A 9,165-nucleotide genomic window follows, 5' to 3' on the forward strand; every position below is an offset into this window, starting at 1 on the left:
CGTGCGGATTAATATTTTTAGTGGGCTGGGTCGGAACAAAATTCATTCGACCCGTAAAATAATTCAATATTCCGAGTTTTACGAATTTATCTTATTAGGCTGATTGGATTATATATGATTATAGAAGCAACTTAATAGGATTAGATATAAGATGTTTTAATCAATTTGGTTAGTCTAATAATTAGTTCATTAATCTACTTAACTAAGTCTTAATGATTTTAATTTCGTCTTATACATGTAGTATTAGTAATAAACCCTTAAATATAGCTCGCGATATATTCGCAAATCCAATCCAAAATATCCGCACATAAAATAATATATAAAACTTACATATATATGGACTTAGGACTGGCAATTAGTAGGGTATGGTAGGGTTTGGACTTTACTCGCGGGTTAAAAACTTTCTTAAAACTCTACTCTTCCCTACCCGCAGATTGAGAATCTCTCAACTCTAATCCTACCTGCACCCTAAAGTTCTAAATACCTTACTCGCAAAAAAATCAAAATTTTTTAAGCAAATATAAAATTCAATCATTCCAAATTTGATACATATTAATAAAATAGAAAATAAAAAACTAAGTTTAAACTAAAATTAAAAACAATAAAATCTTAAAGAACTCCAACATAAAATTACAAATAGCATATCATCAGGTTCTTAATAAAATTAAAATAACATAAATAAAGATAAATGTCTTTTGACATTTTTTCTAAGAGTCCTACTAGGGAGCTAATGAAATATTTGTACAATGTATACAATGGGCTATATGAGTTAAAAAATGAACATCACCCATACTATCCAGAATAACCATCCGGGTACTAGGGATAATAAACATCTTATCCCAAAAGCTTAAGCTGATTTTGGGGTTCACCAAGGATCAAACTCTTGACCTTTTGGATCTGGAGCTCTGATACCATGTCATGATACCACTCATCCCAAAAGCTTCAGTTGATGGGAAAAGATAACACTAATGGTTATATCTCTAATACTGAATCGAACATCCCTAAACCTCTATTGTACACATTGTACAAATATTCTATTGGCTCCCTATACTTTCTCTTTTTTTAATCCCAAATTCTTGCAATATTACTCTTCCATCAGTTCAAAAAATACATCATCATCTTCATTTGCAGTTTAATAATCTGATTTTCAACATAAAAATCAAATACAACAATTTTATTATATATAATTTTAACACAATTATAATTTTTAAATAAATTAAGAAATTAAAAACATAAATAACAGAATTAATAAAGCTTCAGAGAGAATAAATTACAGAATAAACCCCAACAATGCAGAACAAACAAGCATACTAAAAAATCAACAACATTGAGAACATGCAAAAAAAAATGCAGAATAAGCCTTCAGCGCAATAAATAACAAAATACAGAGAGGGCGAGAGTATCCAACCTGAAGTATTGGGGGAGGGTCGAGGGACAACCAACGGCTGCGTGGTGATGCTGTTGACGACAAAGTGGCTTCTATCGAGCGGACGTTGAGTGACGACGCAGACCACAGAGTAGTGGACGAGGTAGGGGACAGCGCAGCGGATACGAGCAGAGAGAAGAGCACGGAGTAGCAGCATAGCAAGGAGAGGAGGGCACAGAGCAGCAACGTAGCGAGGAGAGGAGAGTACGGAGGAGGAAGAAGAGTTGCGGCGATGGAAGAAGGAGGAAGGACCGAAGGAGAGTTGCAAACTTGCGGTGATGGAGGAATGGCCGAATGGGTTTGATTTGAGAAGAAACGACACTTAGGTCTTAGGATTTCTGAATGATATATGAATTTTATTTTTGTTTTATTTTTATTTTATGTTAATTTTATAAATATGTAGATGCTCTAAATTACTAAATTAACTAACTAACTTAGTAGTTACTCACTTATACTAAGCTATTATATGAAAAAAATTGTAAGTTCAACTCTTACTTCCTTCACTATATGTATAATTGTCAAAATATACATATTATATATTAAATATACTCTACCTTACGTTACTCACAAATAAACATGGACCGCTCTCTACCATATTTAGGATTAAGTAACCTACTTTATCTAAATGAATTGGGCTGAGTTAAATATCTACGAATAGAATATGTATTACTAATCCTAAATATGGTATTTTGTGTGTGTGCGTGCTAAATTTTAATAACCCAAACTTAGTCTCACACTTTCAGAAATGGTAATAGGCCATTTAATTATCTTAGGTAATCATCTCCGTCACAATTTTATCATAAGTTTCCATTTAATTATCTTTTATGTTTCTGATTTAACATTCAGAGGTCGTTATTGACAACTGCTCATAACTATCTTTGCTATCTCCATTTTGTTTTTCTCTAGCTATGTGCATCTTTTTTTTCCTTTTGGTCTATATACTACATACGTGTATTAGTGTTGTGTCATGAATTAATGATTTTTTGGTTAAACATTGCTTATTAATTTTGATTTAAGGTTTTAATTTCAATTTTTTTATTTTATTGATTTATATTTTTTTTCATTTTATGGAAAGTTGGATCTGACAATCTAATCTAATAGAATTATGCACTAAAAACATCAATACTTGAGGATGGTATTTGAAGTTTTAAGCTTCGATTGAATTGCAAATTTGCATAAATATAGTCTAATTCGAATATACTCTTCTACCTAATTTCTTATCCACTTTCTTCCCTTTGCTATTACCACCATCGCTGCTAATAACAATCTACTTCGCTCTTTCCTTCCCTCTTCTCGCTTAGCATTTGTTGTTACTACCACTCTTCAATGTCGACATCTTTGCTTCTGCTTTGCCATCGTTTGCCTTTCACTACAAAAAAAATATTGAGTATCATCAGAATTACTGTTGGATTTAGCGTCAAACTGTACCGGCAGATTTATTATCAGGTTTTTCGACGGAAAGGAGGAAAAATTCGTCACCATAAAAGATTACCGTCGAAACAAATTTTCTGTCGCTAAAGCCGATGGTAATTATTGGCGCAAAAATATAACTCATCAGCGCCAATGTTAACATTGGATTTTTTGCCTGTATCACGGTTTAATGAAATGCATCATTTTGGTGATTTTCCGTCGAAAAAATCCCCCGGTAAATCTGACGATAAAATTGGGTTAAAATTCAAATGCGAAATCCTCCCCCTTCACTTGTGCGAACGCTCTCTCTCTCTCTCTCTTCTCCCTCTTCTCGTGTTCTCTCTTCCCCGCCGTCAAACTGTCACTGTCACCACCGCCGGGAGCTGGTTGTCGTCGTCCCCACCACTTAGAGCACCCACTAGCGCCAAAAAAAAAAAAGAAAAATTGGTCACTAGCTATGAGTTACCAGCAGATTTTTCGATGGCAAATCTGCCAATAAAATTGACCCTAAATTCGCTGGTAATAATTGGAGAAAAAAATTAGCGCGATCATTACTGTCGGATTTTGGGGGCGAAAAAATCCAACGGTAAGATAATTAAATGAAATGTGCCATTTTGGTCACTAGCTATGAGTTACCGACGGATTTTTTCGACGATAAATCCGCCGGTAAAATTGACCCTAAATTTGAATTTGAGAACCCTTCTCCTCCATTTCTGCAACATCACTTCTCTCCCCTTTCTCTTTCTCTCAACCAAAGAAAAAGTGAAAACCCTAACCTCCCCCAAATGCTGTCGCCATTCATCATTGGTTAGTTCGATTGAGAGACTGCCGATGTCACCGTTAGTCGCACTCAGGAGGATCCCTCCTCGTGTTGTCGGCGTACACTCTCACTAACCCCTGTTCGCTCTTTAATCCATGTTTGCTCTCACCAACCCCTGTTCTCTCTCCAACCCCTGGTCGCCATCCTGCTGCGCTGTCGTCTGGTCGTCATAGTCTATCGTGCTCAACCGCTCTCCATTGTCCATCGAAGGTCAGTGCTCACTGCTAGTGCCTGTTCTTTGTTTTTTTACGATCTTATTAATTAAATGTTCCTTTGATTCTTTCTTTTTATCGAATACTCAGTGAGCGCTTACTGTTTGTATTTGGTTGATTGGATTTTCTCACTATTTGTGTTTAATGATAAATTTTAAATTAATAACTCTATTGTTAGCTTACTGCTTGATAAAAAATTGCACTGCCTCTGTTACTGATTCACTACTCATTCGGTCATTGTGTCTTACATTTTTGTTTAAAATAATATTAGTACTTATTTTTTGTGATGTGCTTTGATTATTGATTGATTATTGATTAAATATTCTTTTGATTCTTTCTTTTCTTGAATGCTCAGTGAGTCCTTAGTGCTTGTTCTTGGTTGATTTTGCTCATTGCTTGTGCTTAATAATAAATTTTAAATTGATAACTCTATTATTGACTTACTACTTGATGAAAAATTACATTATCTGTGTTACTGATACACTACTCATTCTATCATTCTGTTTTGCATTTTTGTTTAAAATAATATTGATGCTATTTTTGTACATGTTACTTCAAAATTTTGCAGATCTTCAAGAATAATTTGTTGATTGTCTTGCACTAGGATTTGTGTTGCTGTTAATTGCCCCCGATATTAGCAGTTGGGTTCTATATTATTGTATCATTCAAAGACTAAAGAAGTCCTTCTTGTCACTAGAATCATTTTGTTTCAAGTACACAATATATTGTTGTACTATATATGGATCTCATTTTACTTCATTTATTCCTAGTTTTTCCAGGTTGTTTAACTTATTTGCTAACTATTCCTTTCTAATTATGATATAGGACATGAAATTATTGCCAACTTGACTATAAAAAGTTGTTTCACTTATCGTATCTAGTAGGGGTGTTCAAAACCGATCCGAACCGAACTAAACCGATGGACCGAACCGAAAAAACCGAAAACCGAATTAACCGAAAACCAAAAAAACCGAAAAAAGTGATGTTTTGCGGTTTTTTTATGGTTCGGTTCGGTTTTCGGTTCTTGCCACCAAAACCCTAATCGAACCGAACCGAACCGGTTCTTAACAAAACCCTAAAATTAAAACTACCCCACCCCCCAGACCCATACCCAGACGTGACTCGTGAGAGTGTGAGACGGCCACACCCCCACTTCTCCTTCCCCACATGCGCGACAGCTTCCCTCTCCAAATCCTAGATCGAAGCCTTCCTCAATTCCTCCAAATCCCACCGCCGAACAGAGGAGAACCTCCACCGCCGGTGCACGACCCAGCCTCCACCCAGCAGCGTTTCTGGAGCCACCTCTGACCACGCCACCTGCGACCTCGCCGCCTCCAGTCTACCCAGCAGCGTTTCTGGAGCCACCTCCGACCTCGCCACGTCTGACCTCGCCGCCTCCAGTCCACCCAACAGCGTTTCTGGAGCCCACCCACGACCTCGCCACGTCCGACCTCGCCGCCTCCAGTCCACCCAACAGCGTTTCTGGAGCCCACCCACCCAGCCACCGATTGTCCGATTCAAGTGCATATGGAGCCCGAGCCATCTATTCAGGTAAACTTTGCTGATTTGTTGTTCAGTTTAGGCCTAGGGTTATAACTTATCAGTTTATTGATTTATTGTTTATTGCTGATTTATTGTTTATTGCTTATTTATTGTTTATTGTTCAGTTTATTAGTCTATTGATTTATCAGTTTAGCAGTCTATTGATTTATCAGTTTATCAGTTTATCAGTTATTCAGTGCTGGTTCTGTGCTTAATGATTTAAACTTCAGCTGCTTGTTTATTGCTGGTTCTGTGCTTGTTTATTGCTGGTTTTGTGCTTGATTTATTGCTGGTAAAAGTGCTTGTTTATTGCTGGTTTTGTGCTTGTTTAATGCTGGTAAAAGTGCTTGTTTTTTGCTGGTTTTGTGCTTGTTTAATGCTGGTAAAAGTGCTTGTTTTTTGCTGGTTCTGTGCCTGATTTATTGCTGGTTCTGTGCTTGTTTATTGCTGGTAAAAGTGCTTGTTTATTGCTGGTTCTGTGCTTGTTTATTGCTGCTTAATGATCTAAACTTCAGCTGCTTGTTTCTGTGATTGATTTATTGTTAAGATTATTTGGTTTTGTTCAATTTATTGCTTGTTTATTGCTGGTTCTCTGCTTGATTTATTGCTGGTAAAAGTGCTTGTTTATTGCTGGTTTTGTGCTTGTTTAATGCTGGTAAAAGTGCTTGTTTTTTTTCTGGTTTTGTGCTTGTTTAATGCTGGTAAAAGTGCTTGTTTTTTGCTGGTTCTGTGCTTGATTTATTGCTGGTTCTGTGCTTGTTTATTGGTGGTAAAAGTGCTTGTTTATTGCTGGTTCTGTGCTTGTTTATTGCTGCTTAATGATCTAAACTTCAGCTGCTTGTTTCTGTGATTGATTGAATTACTTTTGAAGTGAATTACTGAATTGTTGTTCTGGTATTATTGCTGTTCTGTTGAATTACTAAATTACTGAATTAATTACTTTCATGTGTTATAATTTTTAAATCTGTTGAGACTTGAGAGTTAATATATTATTCTGATGTGAAGTATTATGTGATTTATGATGAATTCTGATATGACAATGACCATGATGAATTTTTAGCTGATTTATTATTTCCATTGATTTTTGAATTGTAGGGCTCATGTTTGGGGGCAATTTTGCTTATGTTATGAAGGACGTAAGCTTGTCATTGAAACAACTTATCTTAGAGATTATGGCATCAAGGATGGTGACCAGGTTAGTGAATTTTAAGGCTTACAATTTCAGTGAGGGGAGCTAGAATGCTGGATTGATAGAAACATAAACGGTTAATTTATAATCTATGTTATTGAAAAGAAGTTTGATTATCATAGTAATGCAGTTTCTAAATGGCATAATAATCAATGATGCAGTGATCTATCCTATAACTTTTTGGAAGGAGCAATCCCAGAAAGTCGTGGAGAGTTGACATCATTACAGAGACTGTAAGATTGTCTAAAGTTGAAGAAATGAAACTTATAAGACAATGAGAAATCAGTACTAAAGTTGTGTGGATGCAGGAACCTAAATGGGAATAGGCTGTCTGGAAGTGTTCCAGCAAGTCTAGGAGGAAGACTATTGCACAGAGCTAGCTTCAAGTATGTTATGTTATTATGAATAAATGATTAATGTTCAGAATAACGCAATGTAATGTTGATATTGTTTTGGGTGCACGCAGTTTTACGGATAACAGAGGACTGTGTGGTATACCTGGTTTACCTAGCTGTGGACGTGGTGTCTCTGGGGTGATAGAGCGGGCATTGGATTAGGTGTTAATTTCATGGCGGTGGCACTTGTTTGGGGGGGGGGGGGTCAGTTTGCTGGTGGAGAAGGTGCAACAACATTCTGAGAGCTCAACAAATTGCAGGAAAGTCAGCAGCATATTAATCCATTCATCTCAATGTCTATATATTCAATTCTGATACATTGTTACCCTGCTATTAATCCATTCATCTCAAATTCAATGTCTCTTTATTATTAGAATGTATAACTATTAGAATGTATAATTAGATTAGAATGATTTTCTACTAGTGCTATATTATTATTATTATTATTATTATTATTATTATTATTATTATTATTATTATTATTATTATTATTATTATTATTATTATTATTATTATTGTGTATTTGTGTTTGTCAATTTCAATGTTATGACTTTGTAAAATAGTATGGTAATATTTTTTTTGAATTATTGAAAAAACCGAACCAAACCAAACCGAATTTAATTGGTTTGGTTTGGTTCGGATGGCTTTGAGAAAAAAACCGAACCAAACCGAACCGCACTTTAATTAAACGATTGGATCGGATGACTTTTCTCTCAAAAACCGAACCAAACCGCACCGCGAACACCCCTAGTATCTGGATCTATTATGACTTTTAACTAAAAAATTATAGATAAATTATTATAAAAAGTTATAAAATTTTAAATTTTGTTAGTGTAGAATTATTAAATTTAAATATTTAAAATTATATACTGAATTTTTAAATAAATTTAAAAAAATAAAAATATAAGTTTATTGTCGGTTAAATTCACCGATAATTATTAATTTAATTATTAAGAATAAATAATATATTACCATTAGATTTACCTAGGAAAAAAAGGGCAAATCACCTATATAAACTAAGTTGGAAAAAAATTTACGTGATTCAACCAAACCAATAATTATTACAGAGTTTAACTAAGAGGACATTTTTATGTAATTCGAATTAGCCTAATTTGAATTACACCTTCAATGTAATTCGAATCATACTGATTCGAACTACCTACACATGCACACACACTAATTCGAATCAACCTGATTCGAATTACACCCAAAGTAATTCGAATCAGGGTGATTCGAATTACACACGCTGCACATAGTAATTCAAATTGGCCAGATTCGAATTACTCATGATTTAATTCTGCCAAATCTTTTATTAAAAACTTAATAATTGATTAAAAAATTAATAATTAAAAATTTAAAAAAATATATATTTTATTTCATGTATTAAAAAAAAAGCTAACAAAATATTTAATTATGAGACTTCTTTAAAATATTAATGAGCTATCAATTCGAATTTCATACATTACTCTTTTACCAATTTTTAATAGCTCATGAATATTTTTTTATAAAATTTTTTAATAAATTTATTTAAATTATACCACAAAAAAATATTTTATTCTATACAAAATAATTAAAAAAAATAGCTTAAAGGATGTTAGGAGTACTATAAAAATTTGTAATGTCCTAATGACTTAAGACATTAAAGAAATACTCTACATAGTCAATAATAATTTAGAAATTAAAAAAAATATAGTTATAACCAGTATTTACCTAAATTACTAGAATATTACAAATTTTTATAGTACTTCTAATATTTTTAAAGCCATTTTTTTTAAATTGTTTTGCAAAGAAAATTGCTTAAAATGGCTTAAAATAGCTTAAAATGCCCTTTATTCTATGTAAAATAATTTTAAAAAAATGGCTTAAAAATGTTAGGAGTACTATAAAAATTTGTAATATTCTAGTAATTTAGGTAAATACTGGTTATAACTATATTTTTTTAATTTCTAAATTATTATTGACTATGTAGAGTATTTCTTTAATGTCTTTAAGTCATTAGGATATTACAAATTTTTATTGTACTCCTAACATCTTTTAAGCCATTTTTTTTAATTAGTTTGTATAGAATAAAATATTTTTTGTGGTATAATTTAAATAAATTTATTAAAAAATATTCATATTAAAAATGGGCAAAAGAGTATTGTATGAAATTCGAATTGATAGCTCATTAA

This window comes from Arachis hypogaea, chromosome 11, assembly GCF_003086295.3.
Source record: "Arachis hypogaea cultivar Tifrunner chromosome 11, arahy.Tifrunner.gnm2.J5K5, whole genome shotgun sequence".
Taxonomy (NCBI): domain Eukaryota; kingdom Viridiplantae; phylum Streptophyta; class Magnoliopsida; order Fabales; family Fabaceae; genus Arachis; species Arachis hypogaea.